General features: G+C 51.2%; 1 protein-coding gene across 1 annotated transcript in view; it reads right to left on the reverse strand.

The window, feature by feature from the left end:
* RAG2 (recombination activating 2) overlaps positions 1-19,154 on the reverse strand; it is a 111,737-nt gene that overhangs the window by 59,700 nt on the left and 32,883 nt on the right. The window lies entirely within an intron of this gene.

Consider the following 19,154-nt stretch of genomic DNA (forward strand, 5'->3'; position numbering starts at 1 on the left):
CTCTGGAACGTGGCAGGGGCATTCTTCAACCCAAAGGGCATGACACGGAACTGGAAGTGCCCCTCTGGCGTCGAAAATGCTGACCTCTCTTTGGCCCCGTCAGTTAAGGCAATCTGCCAGTACCCCGAAGTCAAATCAAACGTACTGAGGTACTTGGCAGCTCCCAACCGATCCACAAGCTCATCAGCTCTGGGGATAGGGTGCGCGTCAGTCTTCGTGACCGCATTGAGCCCACGGTAGTCCACGCAAAACCGGAGTTCTGGCGGGCCACCGGGGGTAGCAGCTTTCTTGGGGACCAAGACCACTGGGCTAGCCCAGGGGCTGCTGGAGGGCTCAATCACCCCTAGCGCCAACATCTTGGAAACCTCTTCCTTGATGCTGGCCCTGACATTGTCGGCTACCCTGTAAAACTTTTGTTTTACCGGCAGACTGTCTCCAGTGTCCACATCATGGACGCACCAGGTGGTGACTCCTGGGGTCAGGGAGAACAGAGAGGAGAACTGACCCAACACTTGGCGACAGTCATTCTGCTGTTCTGGGGTCAGGGTGGGCGAGAGGACCACACCATCCACTGACCCATCGTGCTCCTTAACTGACAGGAGGTCAGGGAGAGGATCGCTATCCTCTTCCATCCCTGCATATGTAGCCATGAGCATGGTTACTTCAGACCTCTCAAAGTGTGGTTTGAGGCGGTTCACGTGCAAAACTCTCAGGGGCTGCCTGGGAGTCTTCAGGTTAACCAGGTAGGTTACCTCACTCTTCCTTTCCACCACCTCGTATGGCCCAGACCACTTGTCCTGGAGCGCGCAAGGCTCCACTGGCGCCATTACCCACACTTTCTGCCCAGGTTGAAATTCGACCAGAGTGGTATTCTGGTCGTACCATCTTTTCATTTCTTCCTGGCTTGTTTCCAGGTTCGCCTGAGCGAGTTTCCTGAAGCGTTGTGTCTGGTTGCGGATGGCCAGCACATAGCTGAACACATCCTGGGGGGTTTTCCCTCGGGACTTTTCCCAACCCTCCTTCACCAGCGAGAGAGGTCCTCTGACAGGGTGGCCATACAGGAGTTCGAAGGGACTGAACCCTAAGGACTTCTGAGGCACCTCCCTGTAGGCAAACAAAAGGCATGGTAACAAGACGTCCCACTTACGTCTCATGGGCTCCGCTAGGCCCATAATCATACCTTTCAGGGTCCGGTTGAACCTTTCAACCAGCCCAATTCCTTGAGGGTGGTACGGAGTGGTGAACTTATAAGTTACCCCACACTCCTCCCACAGAGACTTCATGTACCGAGAGATGAAGTTGGTACCCCGGTCGGAGACCACCTCTCTGGGGAACCTCACACGGGAAAAGATCCCCATCAATGCACGGCCCACCACGGGTGCTGTGATTGTCCTGAGAGGGACTGCTTCCGGGTACCGGGTGGCATGGTCCACCAAGACCAGGATGAACCTGTTGCCTAAGGCTGTCTTGGGGTCCAGGGGCCCTACGATATCTATGCCCACCCGCTCGAAAGGGGTGCTCACCACTGGGAAGGGTTGAAGGGGGGCCTTCAACTTCATTCCAGTCTTGCCACTAGCTTGACAGGTTTGGCAAGATCTGCAAAAGGAACCGACGTGCTTCCTCATCTGGGGCCAGTGGAAGTGGGTGACAAGCCGGTGTAGGGTCTTCTCTTGCCCCAGATGTCCTGCGAGAGGCACGTCATGAGCCAGACCCATTAGGAAGTTTCTGAAGCGCTCGGGTACCACCAGCACACGGGCTGCACCGGGCTCAGCAAACTTAGGCTCGCTATAAAGTAGGAGGGAAGGGCATTCCTTCTGCGCCTGGCAGAACTCCTCCCTGGAGGGACCACCTTCTTGCTGCCAATGGGTCAGCTCAGGTAGGTCTCCCAGTTCGGCCACCTGTTCCCCTGTAGGTTCCAGGGCATCCCCCTCAGGTTCTGCTTCCTCCTGGACCGTGGGAACGGCTGGGGCTGGTTTCCCGCGCCCTCTGCCTCTTCCTCTCTTGGCAGGTCTCTGGGCCACTGTTTCAGGCTCCAGTTCTGCTGATTCACCCTTACTGGCTGCCATAGCACGCGTGGTCACGCAGATCCACGCAGGCAGACCCAACATCTCCAAGTGAGGTCGGTGTTCTATGTCCTTCCATGGAGAACTCTCCAGGTCGTTGCCTAACAGACAGTCCACAGGCAAGGCATCGCTGACAACTACCTCCAAAAGACCAGAGACTCCTCCCCATTCAAAGGAAACCTTCGCTAACTTGCAGAGGCGCACTGAGCTGTCAGCGGCCACTACAGGACGGAGTACGCCAGGGATGATTTGCTCGTCAGACACCCACTGACACCTCACGGATGTCACACTGGCTCCGGTGTCTCTCAGAGCCTCAACCTCCCTCCCATTGATGGTCACCTTCTGCCCATATTTCTTAGTGTTAGAGGGCAGTAAGGTTTCCGGGACCATCTCTCGGTCTCCTAGCGAGACAAGGGTCATGACTGCTAGCTCCCCCCAATCACTAGAAACCAAATCCCCACCCAAAGCTACACTAGCTAACGCTGGGGCGGGAGCACCAGTGGGTGCGGGCTTCTTCTTGGGACATTTCGGAGCAATATGGCCCACCTCATTGCAGTGATAGCAGGTAGGAGGACCCTGGTTATTTCTCTTGTCCCGCCTACCCTTAGAGGGCCATGGCTGTTTAGGCTTGGGGGTTTGGGAATCCTTTTCCGGGGAACTACTTTGGGGCCCTTGTGAGAACTCCTTTTGGTTACCCTTGTCCCCCCCACTCTTCTGCTGGGGACCCTGCCCACCTTTGGCTGTGGTACCCACAATTCCTTTGTGGACCCTGGTACTGGTCCAGCGGTCCGCCTCCTTAGCAAGCTCAATGGGGTCTGTCAGCTTGCTGTCTAAAAGATGCTGGCGCAGCTCTGGAACACAAAGACTACTCAAGTGCTCCCAACTGATTAAATGCAACAACCCCTTCAAATCAGTTATTTTACTGCCCTTCATCCAACCGTCCAGTGCACGCGAGTACCCATTCACACACGCCATCCAAGTCTCAGACTCTTTCTTCTTGGAGTTTCTAAACTGCAGTCTGTACTGCTCTGGAGTAAGGCCATACCTGAGACATAAGGCCTCCTTCATATTGGGGTAGGTCATGGCACCTGTCAACTCTAAGGGCTCTAGAGCACTCCTCCCAGACGCCTCAAAATGTTTCCACAGGCCCGCCCCCCAATACTTGTCAGGCACATCATTCATCTTCAATGCAATTTCATACGAAGTGAACCAGGCATAAATATCCTCACTCCTATGGTAATTCTGTACCAGGTCTTTGGGAATATATACTTTACCCCCATGCACTGGCTGCGCGCTGCCACCATTAGAACTGGCATCCACCTCCTTGTTTTTCAGATCCAGCTCTTTCAGTCTCAACTCGTGAGCCAAAAGCAATTTCTTCTCCTCTAAGGCGCGGGCATTCTTGCTCTCCTCCGCCGCCTTCTCTACTTCCAATTGCTTCATCTTCATTTTCATGACCTCCAGGTCATATTCTCTTATTCTTTGATTTTCCTGTAACTCTTCCGGGGTGAGGCCCCTACTGGAGTGGTTGCTGCCAGCTCTTGAGCCTACTCTGCCCACTGGCAGGTCTTTGCCTTGAAAAGCACTTTCTACATCCACAACATCATTTCCTTCCTGTGCTTCCCAATAGGTTTTCAAGATTTTCTGCAGCTCCTCCTTCCTGTAGGCGCTCTTTATGGGGCACTCAAACTGCTGGCAGAAGTACCTAAGATGCTTTACTGGGTAGGAGTACAGATCTTCAATCGAGAATTCCAAATCTATCTCTGCCTCCTCACTGGGCGCTTTCCCATTCAGAGACATGATGCTTTCCGAAGAGTTACTCAACAACAGAATTCAAAAACTCAAAAACCAGTAGTATGCGGTGGCGTAATGGTCTGCACTCACTAGTGATGTACACCAATTACTGTGGGTCAAGTACAAATACAAGTTCAAATCCCACCGCTGCCACCAATGTTAGAACTGGGGGTCTCTAGTTGGCAGAGGTAGGTACCAATGTCCAAATAGGGACCCTTGCTTCTAGTCAGGACGAGGAGATAACCCTCTTAGATAACCCCTGCTCGCCCTCAAGGTAGCTTGGCCTGAGCAGTCTAGGCTAACCAGAGGCAATGCGTTAAGTATTTGTACCAACACTCACAGTAACATAGTGAAAACACCACAAACTGATTCCACCACAGTTTAGGAAAATAAAGATATTTATTCTAAACTACACAAGACCAAAAACGTCAAAAATCCAACATACACAATGCAAGGTTACGGTTTCAAATGAGTTCTTCAGGTTGTAATCAAAGTTCTTTAAGTTGTGATCAAATTGATCCACAGATGCGTGAAAAGTTCACAGTTGCGTCACGCTGACTCACAGTACCTTTTAGATGCAACAAAGTTCCACAAGCAGGAAGCTGGTGCGGTGGAAACAAGCGATGCGTTACTCCTGAGACCCTGGGGAGGCGATGCGACAGCCCCGCTGCAGCAGCGGGCGTGCGGCGACGAATCCGATCTGTATGGGGAGGAAGGCAGCTTGCGTAGGTTCCGGTGCGTAGATTCCGTGGGAAGTCTGTTCTCGCAAAGGCACGATGCGATGATCTCGTAGGGGCTGCGACGATCTCCGGGGCGACGATGCGCGGTCCCGCGGTGATCCTCTCTCTCGCAGCTCCTCGATGAGATGTTTCTGCGACGATGTTCGCAGTGACGTGATGCGGTCCGCAAGCAAGCGGTGCGGCGATCTCACCCAGGCGACAGGCTCTGCGACGACACTCGCAGCGATGTTCGATTCTCCCGCACCGGTCTGGTGCGTCCCGCAAACAAAGGGTGCGACGGCTCCGGCAGCGATGTCAGGCGCTGCGCCGATCTCGACCTTCGTAGCGGCGGGAAACTTCTCGCACTGTCGGGGATGCGCTCCGCAAGCGAGCGATGCGACACTTTTCAGCTTCACAAGTTTCTCAGCTTAGTCTCAAGCTTCCCAGCTCAGGTTCAACTTCTAGAGGCCCCACAACTGGATCAAGCACTCTACGAAGGACAGAACTCTCTCAGCAGAGTTCAGGGAGACTGGGGGTGAAGTCCTTTTGTTCCTGGGACTTCGGAAACAGGGAGCCAGCTCTTCTCAGGCCCTTGGAGATTCCTTACAAGACAGGGGACACAGCTCACAGCAAAGTCCTTCCCCTCTCCTTGGCAGCAAAGCAACAGCAGGTCAGTCCAGCAGAGCAACAGCGGGACAGTCTTCCTTCTTCAGAGTCAGCTTTCTCCTTGGCAGAGGTTCCTTCTTGATTTCCAGGATGATCTAATTTTCTGTTGTCAGGGGTCCTGTACTTATACCCCTAAAGTCTTTGTTCTCTCTGTGCATGTGGGCCCTGAGCCCGGTCTGAACCAGTTCTGGGTGGATCCTGAGCACTTTGCTTTGCTGGCTGCATCTCTCCTTTCAGAGTGAGGGGCAGAGTCCTCAGCCGCCCAGCAGGAGGTGGAGCCAGCATTGTGGCAGGCAGGCACAGCCCTATTCAGCCCAGGTGCTAACTCCTCCCACCACTCAGGTAGCAATTGCTCCACTCAGCCTAGTGCTGACTCATCCAGCCTCTGGGGGAATTCCCCAGCCCCTGTCACTCACAAACCAGACAGTCAATACACAAACAGGCCCAGGCACACAGAAGGGTCAGACAAGAGAACAGCAACTTTCTAAAAGTGCTGTTCTCAAACACAGGATTTAAAAACCACCTTTCCTAAAAGATGTATTATTAAATTCTGAGTTCAGGGATACTAAATACTTATGTCCTATCTTGTTCCTATGGGAAGAAATGCTGTTAACCACTGTAGCCAGCATCCCCCATGTTAACCTATGGAGCAAGATAGCCTTACAATAGTGAGAAACGAAAATGGCTGTAATTCACTACCAGAGCATGGTACCTGCACTAGTACATGCTCTACCTTTCACATACACTGCACCCTGCCCAGGGGGGTACCTTGGGCCTTCCATAGGGGTGACTGATGTGCACGAAAAGGGAAGGGTTAGGCCTGGTCAGTGGGGACACTGACCAGGAGGACATGGCAGTTCTAAACTGCCCATAGGCGCTGCAGTGGCAGGCCTGAGACACCATTTTAGAGCTACTCCTGTGGGTGGCACAATCAGTGCTGCAGGCCCACTAGTAGCATTTGTCATCACCAGCCCTGGCACACCCAGTGCACTTTACTAGGGACTTCATGGTGATACAAATATGCCAAACATGTATATCCAATCAGAATAACAATTTACATAGGGAGCACTTACACTCTGGCACTGGTCAGCAGTGGCAGAGTGTCCAAAGCATCTAAACCAGCAAAAACGAAATCCAGCACAGCATCAAAAAATACAGGAGGCAGAGGCAAAAAGATAGGGGTAATCACGCCAAAAGATGTCAGGTCTAACACCGGCGTTGCAATGTTACCTCACCCACAGGAAGTGGGTGCACAGGGTCGAAGTGGCGTCGGGTTTTGACACGCAGGCTCTTGGTGATTGGAGCTGAAGAAGCTGCAGGCGATGTGAAGCAGAAGTGTCCGGTGTGATCCAAGGGTGGATCGAAGTCGAGAAGTACCTGAAAGCAGAGGGGACAGAGTCTGGGTCACTCAGCAGTGACCAGGGTGGAACCAGGACGGAACCAGGCAATGTCGGGCGCAATCAGGTGGTTGTCGAGAGGCTTCTCTCCGCTGTCACGTGGGCTCTGGGGCATCTGCGACGTCCAGGAGCAGGTCACGATCTGTCCCACGTAGGCTCTCGCCGTCAGCACCGTCGGCTTCAAGATTGCAGCAAACAGCACTTGGCAAAAGCAATCCACGCGGAACCGGGAGATTGCTTCTCACTCAAACCAGGAGGGTCAGAGTGAGGGCTCCTTTTCACAGGAGCTGGTGCAGATCTGGAGCAACCAGAAAAGCAAGTCGTATTCAAGTTTTCGTCGGCACAGGGGCCACAAGCCAGCTGGCAAGTGACCGGGCCAACGCGTCGAGCCAACACAAGCAGAAGGGCCCCACGCAGCACTCGTCGAGTGTGGAGGGGGTAGCTTTGGTGCAAGTGTAGCTCGGGGTGGGGGCTTCTCAAACCCCGGTGTACAGCCTCGAGGGTCACTCGTGGGCTGCACGGTCAGCGTCTCGTGGCCTTTTCAAGATGGCGTGCCCCACGCTTCCGGTCGCCTCCACTGGTCTCAGCTCTGCAGGGACTGTGGATCGGGCTGGGAGAAGGCAGGCAAGCTTGATCTCGTCGATCTCTGTCACTCGAGTTCTGGCGGGAACTGCAACAAAGCAAGGGTCGAGGGCTGGATGGTGCCTGTTTGCACAGGGTGGTCACTCCTTGACCACAAGGGAGATTCTTCAGTCTTCTATGTTGAGTAGAATGTCGAAGGGTCCAGAATTCGTTTCTTATGTTTCTTCAGGATGATCTGAGTTGCATTGGCACTGCTCCCACTCTTATTCGAATCTGGTGGGCTGGACATCCTGCTAGGTCCCCTCCTATGGGTGGGACACAGGAAGGGGGTGGTTACACCCCTTTCCTTTGATCCAGGCCGCGCTGGGACTGGGGCTGGAAGGCCCCAGAACCGGTTTGGCCGGATTATGCAAGGGGCAGCCTTGTGCTCCCCAGGCAGTGTCTGGTTTCTTTGAAACCTCCCTGCTACAATCCACTATCTCCTGTCTGGGGTGGTTTAACACCGCCCTGCGACAGGAAACCCTTTGTCCAGGCCACCATTTGCTGAGTTTTGGTCAGCAGCAGGAGGCCAGACCCGTGTCTGTGGCAGAGGCATCCATTTTGTGGATCTGAGGCTCATTTTAAATCTACCGCGTTTCAGTAAAGTAGCATGTCTTATCCCTCTAGAAGGGTGGAATGCTACCCCCATCGCCAGAACTGGCGAAGGGGTAGTATTCCAATTCGTATAGCACCTTACACGACATGTTTTGATAAAGCCAAACCAAAGTTGCTATATAACCGCGAGGATCATAAGGCGCTTAAGAGTATATGGTATGGCATTATCCTGGATCAGCTTAGGGAGTTGTTCCCGACAGCTGCAGACAGGCTCAGCTCATGCCAGAGCTCCATCTCACATAAAACCACGCACTCTGCCTCCAGGATTGATGAGGCCTTCCATAGGAGTGGCTTACAGGCTATATATGTGTCCAGATATAGGTTTAGATATAGGTATACTATATCTAAGCAAGGGGTGATTACACCCACTTGCCCCCAGCTGAGTGATCAGCCAGTTGTGTCAATTTAAGAACCAGCCAGGGGTGGCAAAAGCTATGCTTCAGCCCCTGGTAGGCCTTGGTGGCACCTATGCCCTGAGCACCTATAGTGCATGGTACAGGGGCTGACAAGGAGTCCATTTCCAATTGTGGTATGTACCTATAGCACATGTATTATAAATTTAGAGAGAGAACAGCAGGCTGGGGGTCTAATTAGCAGGCCCACAGCCTCAGTAAGTCGAAAACCAGTAAAGCAAAAAGCAAAAATTGGGGTGACCATAGGATAGCAGACCCTACTCTCCTACACAACCCCCCCCCCCCCAACGCAGGGACATTAAACTTAACCTTGACCAGATAAGTCTTCATGTTCTAAGTGGAAGTACCTGGAGAGACCATCTGCATTACCATGGTCAGTCCATTTGCGGTGCTCCACTGTAAAGTCCATTCCCTGTAGGGAAATGGACCACCTGAGCAGTTTGGGATTTTCACCCTTCATCTGATTTAGCCACAAGAGGGAATTATGGTCTGTCTGAATTAGGAAGTGAGTACCAAACAAGTATGGCCTCAACTTCTTTAGGGCCCAAACCACAGCAAAGGCCTCCCTCTCAATAGCTGACCAACGTTTCTCCCTGGGGGTCAGCCTTCTGCTAATAAAAGCAATGGGCTGGTCTTGACCATCTTGATTAAGTCGTGAAAGCACAGCTCCCACCCCCAACTCAGAAGCATCTGTCTGTACAATGAACTGTTTGGAGTAGTCAGGACTCTTCAGGATAGGTGCAGAGCACATGGCCTTCTTCAGGTCATCAAATGCCTTTTGACAGCTAACTGTCCACTGAACCTTTTTGGGCATCTTCTTGGATGTCAAGTCATTCAATGGTGTCACAATGGACCCATAGTTCTTTACAAATTTTCTGTAATACCCAGTCAGGCCCAAGAAGGCTCTGACTTGTGTCTGGGTAGTTGGAGGAGCCCAGTCCTGTATGGTCTGGATCTTGCTCTCCAGTGGTTGAACTCGACCCCCACCTACTAGGTGGCCCAAGTACACAACCTTGCTCTGCCCTATCTGGCACTTGGTAGCCTTTATAGTCAGGCCTGCCTTTTGCAGGGCCTCCAGAACCTTCTTCAGGTGGATCAGGTGATCCTCCCAGGTGGAGCTAAAGACAGCAATATCATCTAGATATGCTGCACAAAAGTCATCCAACCCAGCAAGGACTTGATTCACCAACCTTTGGAAGGTGGCAGGTGCATTCTTCAAACCAAAGGGCATTACCACAAATTGATAATGTCCACTAGGGGTAGAGAATGCTGTTTTGGCTTTTGACTCTTCAGCTAGTCTGATTTGCCAGTAGCCAGCTGTCAAATCAAATGTGCTCAGAAACTTGGCAGAAGTCAACTTATCAATGAGCTCATCTGCTCTTGGAATGGGATGTGCATCTGTCCTAGTGACAGCATTAAGACCTCTGTAGTCCACACAAAACCTCATTTCTCTCTTCCCATCTTTGGTATGAGGTTTTGGCACAAGGACCACTGGGCTAGCCCATGGGCTCTCTGATGGCTCAATCACTCCAAGCTCCAACATCTTTTGCACCTCAGCCTTTATACAATCCCTGACATGGTCAGGTTGCCTGTAGATCTTATTCTTCACAGGCAGACTGTCACCAGTGTCCACCTCATGGGTGCACCAATTAGTCTGGCTGGGTGTGAGTGAAAACATATGTCTGTGGGCCTGCAACACCTGTCTGCAGTCCACCTGTTGCTGCTCAGTGAGGCTGCCTGCCAAGGCTACTCCATCAACTGAACCATCATCAGGGTTCTGGGAAAGCAGGTCTGGGAGAGGGTCACTCTCTTCCTCCTGATCCCCATCTGTGGCCATGAGGAGACTCATGTCCTCCCTGTCAACAAATGCTTTCAAACGGTTTACATGGAGCACCCTGTGGGGGCTCCTAGGGGTGCCAAAGTCAACCACATAGGTGACTTCTCCCTTTTTCTCAATGATAGGGTAGGGTCCAGTCCATTTGTCCTGGAGAGCTGCTGGGCCCACTGGGTCCAACACCCACACCTTCTGCCCTGGCTGGAACTCAACCAGAACAGCCTTTTGGTCATGCCAAGCTTTCTGTAATTCTTGACTGGCCTCAAGGCTTTTGGATGCTCTCTCCATGTATTCAGCCATCCTGGAGCGGAGACCAAGTACATAGTCCACAATGTCTAGTTTAGGCTTTTTGAGAGGTAACTCCCATCCTTCCTTCACCAAACTCAATGGACCCCTCACAGGGTGGCCAAACAAAAGTTCAAAAGGGCTGTAGCCAACCCCCTTCTGTGGGACCTCTCTGTAAGCAAAGAACAAGCAGGGTAAAAGGATGTCCCATTTCCGCCTAAGCTTCTCTGGTAAACCTTTTATCATTCCCTTTAGGGTCTTGTTGAACCTTTCAACAAGCCCATTGCACTGTGGATGGTAGGGTGTGGTAAACTTATAGTTTACTCCACACTCTTTCCACATTGCTTTTAAGTATCCAGACATGAAGTTGGTACCTCTGTCTGAAAGAACCTCCTTTGGAAAGCCCACTCTTGAGAAAACTGCAATGAGGGCTTTTGCCACCACAGGTGCTGTGGTGGTCCTCAGGGGAATTGCCTCTGGGTACCTGGTGGCATGATCCACTACCACCAGTATAAATCTGTGCCCAGATGCTGTTTGAGGATCCATGGGACCCACAATGTCTATTCCAACTCTTTCAAAGGGTACCCCCACCACAGGTAGTGGTATCAGGGGGGCCTTTGTTGTGCCACCTGACTTATCACTGGCTTGGCAAGTTACACAGGAGCGACAAAACTCCTTGACATTTTCTGACATGTGAGGCCAGTGAAAGTGTGGAACAAGCCTGTCCCAAGTCTTATTCTGGCATAAGTGTCCTGCAAGGGGAATATCATGGGCCAAGGTAAGAAGGAAACCCCTAAACTTCAAAGGTATAACCAACCTCCTGGTTGTGCCAGGCTTGGGGTCTCTAGCCTCTGAATAAAGGAGTCCTTCATCCCAATAAACTCTATGGGTACCTTGAGCATTCCCTGCAGCCTCAGCAGCAGCTTGCTGTCTGAGGGGTTCAAGTGAAGGGCAATCTAATTGGGCCTGCCCCAGGTCTGCCCTTGAGGGTCCCCCTGTCCCCAGAAACTCAACCTGGTCAGGTTCAAGCTCCTCTGAGACAGTCTCCTCTTGGAATGCAGAATCAGTTTCCTGTGAAACTTGATCCTCAACCTGGGGCAAGTGGGAAGGCACAGCCTTAACCCTCTTGCTCCTTCTCTTGGGTTGTGGTTGGTCTATTGTTTCAAGATCCACCACTGGTTCAGGAAGGCACTTCTTAGCCTGAGACCTTGTCACTGCAAGGACATGAGCTGAAATCCCTAGCATTTCTGCATGAGTCCTGTACTCCACTTCTGACCAAACTGAGCTTTCAAGATCATTGCCTAAAAGACAGTCTACTGGGAGGTCTGCACTCACAACAACTTTCTTTAGGCCATCTACCCCTCCCCAGGAGAAGTTCACAACAGCCACACTATGTGAAGTAGTGGAGTTGCTTGCATTGGTCACTAGGTAACTTTCACCTAGTACAATCTGACCAGGGTCCACAAAGTCTGGTGTCACCATAGTGACACTGGCACAAGTGTCCCTGTAGGCCTGAGCCAGTTTCTCATTGATTAAGGGAGTCTGCCTATATTTGCCCAGGTTACTGGGGCTTACTGCAGTGGTCAACGATAAGTCCACATCATATAGGAGAACTGCCTGTGTGGGGATTCTGACTAGGCCAGATTCCACCTCAGTACCCAAGGTTAACCCTACTATCCCCTTAGGTTGTGCACTACCACTGCTGACTGTACTAGGGGGTGCAGTTGCTTTAGGAGCTGCAGTGGTAGGAACTGGATTTTTCTTAGTGCATTCACTGCCCCAGTGTGAAACTGATTTGCAGGTATTACACCAAGGTTTCTTTGGGCCATCATTCTTCTTTTTCTTGTTTCCATTTTGGGAACCCCCCTCCTTATGGCTAGTTTGGGGGCCTGAAGACTTCTGGTCCTTTTCTTTATCTTTCTGATTCCCACCCTTCTGGTCTGTTTTCTTCTGGTCACCATGGTTCTGGGTTTTCTGCTTAATCCTTGTTCTGACCCATTTGTCTGCCTTCTTTCCCAATTCGTGGGAAGAGGTCAAATCAGAGTCAACAAGGTATTGATGCAACAGCTGGTTCTGACAGTTATTAAGGATCTGCTCTCTCATTATAAGATTGTACAATCCTGTATAGTCTGAGACTTTACTTCCCTGCAGCCAACCCTCCAGAGCCTTAGTGGCACAATCAACAAAATCAGTCCAGTCCTGAGTCTGTGCTTTTTGGGTGTCTCTGAACAACAACCTGTATTGCTCAGTGGTTAGGCCAAACCCTTCAATAAGAGCACTCTTCAGGACAGAGTAGTTTTTGGCATCCTCAGGTCGAACAGTGAGGAGCCTATCCCTCCCTTTCTCAGAAAAGGAGTACCAATAAATTGCTGCCCACTGATCCTCAGGGACCTGCTGTACCATGCAGGCCCTTTCAAGAGCAGTCATCCATTTGTGGATGTCATCCCCTTCCTTGTAGGGGGGCACAATTTTTGTCAGGTTTCTATTATCATAGGCCCTGTCTTTTTCTTTAGGAACTTTGCTGCCACCAGTGGCATCTAAGCCACACAATTTTCTTTCTCTTGCTAAAGCAAGTTTAGCTTGAGCCAAGGCTACCTCTTCCCTCTCTATCTGGAGTTGGACAGCCCTCATTCTGGCCCTATGCTCTTTTCTCTGGGAGGGAGTCATCCCTCTTTGAGATTCTCTTGAGGCACTAGAAACATGAGAGTCCCCTGATTGAGATCTCACCCTCCTGTTGCCTGGGAGAATTAGGTTATGAGATCTGGGGAGGTGCTGGCCCTCTCCATTCCCATGTAGGTCTAGGTTGGCCTGGTTAAGCCTGCCAACCTGTACCTGGGTCACCCTCTGATCCTGATCTTCAGGCTCTTCTACATCTGAGCCTTCCTTTTCCTCTTCCTCCTCCTCTTCTTCTTCATCTGGAAGATCCTCATTCTCAGGGGAGTTTATCCCCTCACCTGAATCTAAGGGAGCCTGACTCACCTTATCTAAGTCATCCTTTTCCAGGATAGCTATCAGGGAAGGAATGGTAGGGCCTCTGCCCTTTTTTAGCCCCCTTGCTGTGCACAAGGCACTCAAGTCTTTGTGGCTAAGGTTGTCATATCTGGAAGTTGCCTTGGTAGGGTCAACTGCTACAGGAGCAGAGCCTGAGGCTCCACCTGTATCAGACATGACTGCTAGTGAGGTGTAAGTGGTGCACTTACCTACACTAAGGGTTTTCTACTGTACCTTGCTAGTGAGATTGCAATGGTAAAACAACAGCAAGCTCAAATCCGCACCGCTGCACACCAATGTGAGAAGTTGGCCTGATATGTAGTGTTTCCAATTCTGGAACCACTTGGTATCAGTCCAAACAAGCCCCAAAGATGTCTGGTTGTAAGTCAACCTTGTTAGACAAGCTATCCTAGAGGTAGCATGGACTAAGCAGCCTTAAAGGCTTAACTTAAGAGGTCGTGTTAAGCGAGCTGTTTTACCACATACAATCCTGTAATCAAATGAAAGGACACCACACAAGTATATATTATAAAAATATATGTGTTTATTTCTAAATTAATCCCCAGTACTCTTTATGAGGAAAGGGGCACAAGCGTTAAATCAAAAGCACAGTATAACATACAAAGTTGCACAATTTTGGATGAGGGCCGGTGGCCACTCAAACCATATACTAAAAAAATGGTATAAGAGATACCAATCGAACAGTGGTTAGGCCTAGGGCCTAGAGAATCGCTGGGAGCAGTCAGGACTAGCAATGCTGAAGTCGGGAGTAGCCCACGGAATTCGGGTGCAGCACGGAAAGTGCGGCTTGCACCAATGCAATGTCAATGGTGCGTAAAAGTTACACAAAGTGAGTTTAAAGATACTTCCGCTGAACCTAGAGGAACAAAACTTAAGACACAGACCCTAGAGGTGTGTACCAATGTGGGAACACCGGCGTTGCAATGTTACCTCACCCACAGGAAGTGGGTGCACAGGGTCGAAGTGGCGTCGGGTTTTGACACGCAGGCTCTTGGTGCTTGGAGCTGAAGAAGCTGCAGGCGATGTGAAGCAGAAGTGTCCGGTGTGATCCAAGGGCGGATCGAAGTCGAGAAGTACCTGAAAGCAGAGGGGACAGAGTCTGGGTCACTCAGCAGTGACCAGGGTGGAACCAGGACGGAACCAGGCAATGCCGGGCGCAATCAGATGGTTGTCGAGAGGCTTCTCTCCGCTGTCACGTGGGCTCTGGGGCATCTGCGACGTCCAGGAGCAGGTGACGATCTGTCCCACGTAGGCTCTCGCCGTCAGCACCGTTGGCTTCAAGATTGCAGCAAACAGCACTTGGCAAAAGCAATCCACGCGGAACCGGGAGATTGCTTCTCACTCAAACCAGGAGGGTCCGAGTGGGGGCTCCTTTTCACAGGAGCTGGTGCAGATCTGGAGCAACCAGAAAAGCAAGTCGTATTCAAGTTTTCGTCGGCACAGGGGCCACAAGCCAGCTGGCAAGTGACCGGGCCAACGCGTCAAGCCAACACAAGCAGAAGGGCCCCACGCAGCACTCGTCGAGTGTGGAGGGGGTAGCTTTGGTGCAAGTGTAGCTCGGGGTGGGGGCTTCTCAAACCCCGGTGTACAGCCTCGAGGGTCACTCGTGGGCTGCACGGTCAGCGTCTTGTGGCCTTTTCAAGATGGCATGCCCCACACTTGCGGTCGCCTCCACTGGTCTCAGCTCTGCAGGGACTGTGGATCGGGCTGGGAGAAGGCAGGCAAGCTTAATCTCGTCGATCTCTGTCGCTCGAGTTCCGGCGGGAACTGCAACAAAGCAATGGTCGAGGAGAGGATGGTGCCTGTTTGCACAGGGTGGTCCCTCCTTGACCACAAGGGAGAATATTCAGTCTTCTATGTTGAGTAGAATGTCGAAGGGTCCAGAATTCGTTTCTTATGTTTCTTCAGGATGATCTGAGTTGCATTGGCACTGCTCCCACTCTTATTCGAATCTGGTGGGCTGGACATCCTGCTAGGTCCCCTCCTATGGGTGGGACCCAGGAAGGGGGTGGTTACACCCCTTTCCTTTGATCCAGGCCGCGCTGGGACTGGGGCTGAAAGGCCCCAGAACCGGTTTGGCCAGATTATGTAAGGGGCAGCCTTGTGCTCCCCAGGCAGTGTCTGGTTTCTTTGAAACCTCCCTGCTACAATCCACTATCTCCTGTCTGGGGTGGTTTAACACCGCCCTGCGACAGGAAACCCTTTGTCCAGGCCACCATTTGCTGAGTTTTGGTCAGCAGCAGGAGGCCAGACCCGTGTCTGTGGCAGAGGCATCCATTTTGTGGATCTGAGGCTCATTTTAAATCAACCGCGTTTCAGTAAAGTAACATGTCTTATCCCTCTAGAAGGGTGGAATGCTACCCCCGTCGCCAGAACTGGCGAGGGGGTAGTATTCCAATTCGTATGACACCTTACACAACATGTTTTGATAAAGCCAAACCAAAGTTGCTATATAACCGCGAGGATTATAAGGCGCTTAAGAGTATATGGTATGGCATTATCCTGGATCAGCTTAGGGAGTTGTTCCCGACAGCTGCAGACAGGCTCAGCTCATGCCAGAGATCCATCTCACATAAAACCACGCACTCTGCCTCCAGGATTGATGAGGCCTTCCATAGGAGTGGCTCACAGGTTTATATGTGTCCAGATATAGGTTTAGATATAGGTATACTATATCTAAGCAAGGGGTGATTACACCCACTTGCCCCCAGCTGAGTGATCAGTCAGTTGTGTCAATTTAAGAACCAGCCAGGGGTGGCAAAAGCTATGCTTCAGCCCCTGGTAGGCCTTGGTGGCACCTATGCCCTGAGCACCTATAGTGCATGGTACAGGGGCTGACAAGGAGTCAATTTCCAATTGTGGTATGTACCTATAGCACATGTATTATAAATTTAGAGAGAGAACAGCAGGCTGGGGGTCTGATTAGCAGGCCCACAGCCTCAGTAAGTCGAAAACCAGTGAAGCAAAAAGCAAAAATTGGGGTGACCATAGGATAGCAGACCCTACTCTCCTACACAGGCGATGTGTGAGATTTGTTTAATGTGTATCCTGTTTATTGAAGGGATGACACTTTAAGCCTTTCATTCATTCCATCTGTGCAGAAAGGATTTAATTTTGACACATTCTGTACATTCCACATATGTTGAATATCTATCTTTTTATATAAAAATATTTGTATTTCAGTAGCATATGTTTGGCTGATGAGAGATGTAGTTAATGTGTGGTCTTCTGACTCACTAAAAACACTGGTAATAACTCACGTTGAATTATATTCCGTCGTTTTTAGCTCCATCTGTGCCATAACACACAAGGATTAGTCATATAGAAATCTGCCTTGACGCTGCCTGAACAGGGCATTTCAACCCAATCTGCCCGGCCATGTCCCCTCAAACTGGAAGAATAAGAAATCCCAGGTTTATTTTTGGCCTGCTTGTCCGAATTGGATGGAAGAGTTTTTGTAAAATACCTGCAGAGATTTACAATTTTTGGGACTTAAAACCCACAGATATCCTGGGAGTATTCACCCCAAATTCTTGGAAATGGCTTTTATCCACAGTCGCTGGCTATGCCTTGCCCCACAGTCGCTCAGTGTCCCTGAAATCTTGATCTGTGGGGAATGCTCTCTCTGGGCCCCTACTCCCACCCTTGTCAGGGCCCTGAGCAGTGCTCGGTGCTGCCTCCTGCTCTCTGGGGCCCCCACCCCATACTCTTTCCGGGCCCCCACCCCATCCTCTTTCCGGGCCTCGCCGCTCTGACTGAAGAGAAACAAAGTATGTTGAGACTTTGTTTCTCTTCAGTCAAAGGGAGGGGGCGAGGGGATCTGAGCAGGCTGCAGGCTGCACCTGCTTCAGACGAGACGAGTAGGAGAGAGGCTTGCTTCAGCGCAAGCCTCTCTCACAGCCCTCAGAAGAGCTGAGGGGGGCTGAGGCCCCCTTTATTTAATGAAGGGAGTGAGGCCCCCCCCGCACTGCGGGGGCTGCGGTGCGTTTCTTACGTCCCTGAGTATCACGCATCAGACGTGACTCTAACGCATTTCAGTGTGGTGATCCGCATCACCGCACTGAAATGCATTGTCACGCATTTGCATAGTGTTTGAGCGTCATCGAAGCGCTGCCTAAAATGGTAATATTATGAGTGTGGCAGTCAACATCATGACGCTGCTCCTGCCAGCTTAGTGCTCTAGCTGGGCTAAGGCTGCTGCTAGGCAGCTCACTGGCTGCTACAACGTATCCTAAATGTCCGTTGCGCGGCTCTCGTGCGGCTGAGCAAAGGCTACTAAACATTACAGGCAAGGGGGGCACAGTTAGATAAAGCCATACCTGGCGCAGCCGGTTGACGTCACGTCCTGCTGCTCGGCTCACGCTCATGGCGCTCACAGAATTTACTTGCGCTCGTCCCGGGCCGTCAAAAATCACCCGCACATTGGCATTCAATCATTGCCTGGCGGCATCACCGCATTCAATTTCCGGCCCGGGCGGCATCACGTCATGGAGCCAGTGACGGTACCGTGTTTGCAGCGGTGGCTCAGAACAGACTTCTGTCACTGGACAGCAGGCACACAGAGGACAGCAGCCGGAGCCTTGGGATGTTTTCAGTTCCAGCGAAGGACACTGCCAGGATGGCGTAAGCCTCCATCTCAGTCTCCGACTGCTAAGTGCTTCAAATGAACGTGTCTCCTGCTAGAGAATGTTCCGGGCCCCCAATCGAGTCAGGAATCCGTGAACCTTACATGGTTTTTTCGCGGCTCAGTAGTTTCAGAGATACCCGCACCTGCTCCTACCTAAAGGCCAAGATGAGCTCGGAGAAGCCAGCCGCGGGACCGACACACTGATCAAAGGAGGCGGGCACCACAGTGGCTCATGGCCTGCTGATCCCTGTCTTCCTCCTTCACCCCTGTGTTGATCCCCATGTCCACACATATCGCGCTTAAGTATTGTGCTTAACAGTCGACAGGCCATGATCTCAAGGCTCTTTGCTAAGCCACGGTGCAGTGGCCAGCGGATACCGGCGCTCGTACAAAGGTGTTTCCCCATGCTTGGCTTCCGCTCTTCCCCTCATTTGCCTGATTAATAGCAGGACGTCACCGACCCAGCTACCAGCCTTGAGAGCCCCATCCTGAACCAACACATCTGGGGACTGAGTCCTTGCATCTTGGAACTGCTGGGCTCAGCTACAGGTAGTGGGGACAGGGAGAGCAGGGTGTGGGGGAGAGCGGCCAGGGGTCGGGTGATGCTTGTTAGGTGTGGGTCAAGTGTGCGGGTTGAGAGCGAGGACTAGGCTGTGTAATTTAAGGGAAAGCGCTTTAAAAAAAAAGTGATTTACCGATTCCTTTCGTAAAAAAATGTCAAAAAAAAGGCTCTTGAGTCAATTTGGAAACACGGTCATGCACAAGGCGCTTGCATAATGACACAGGGTTTCTTGTTGGTCAAATGGGTGTCATTTCTAATATTTATGTTTCCCTATATGTTTAATTTCTTGATTTTTGCTTGCGAGTAAATGTCACTCATAGTCGTTGAAATGTCTCATAATTACACTAAAATTATGAAAATGTCACACATAGCAATCTGAAACCTTGGCAGCTATGTACTACCATTCTTATATGAGTTTAGAGTTCTTCTGTTTCCTATCGTTATGTAATTCACGTACTCTGAAATCCTTATGTAATGCAAATGGTTCCACTGTAAAGCGCTCTGACACTTTCGGGTATACTTCGCGCTATATAAAAAATGCATAAA

Source organism: Lissotriton vulgaris, chromosome 2_2, assembly GCF_964263255.1.
Source record: "Lissotriton vulgaris chromosome 2_2, aLisVul1.2, whole genome shotgun sequence".
NCBI lineage: Eukaryota > Metazoa > Chordata > Amphibia > Caudata > Salamandridae > Lissotriton > Lissotriton vulgaris.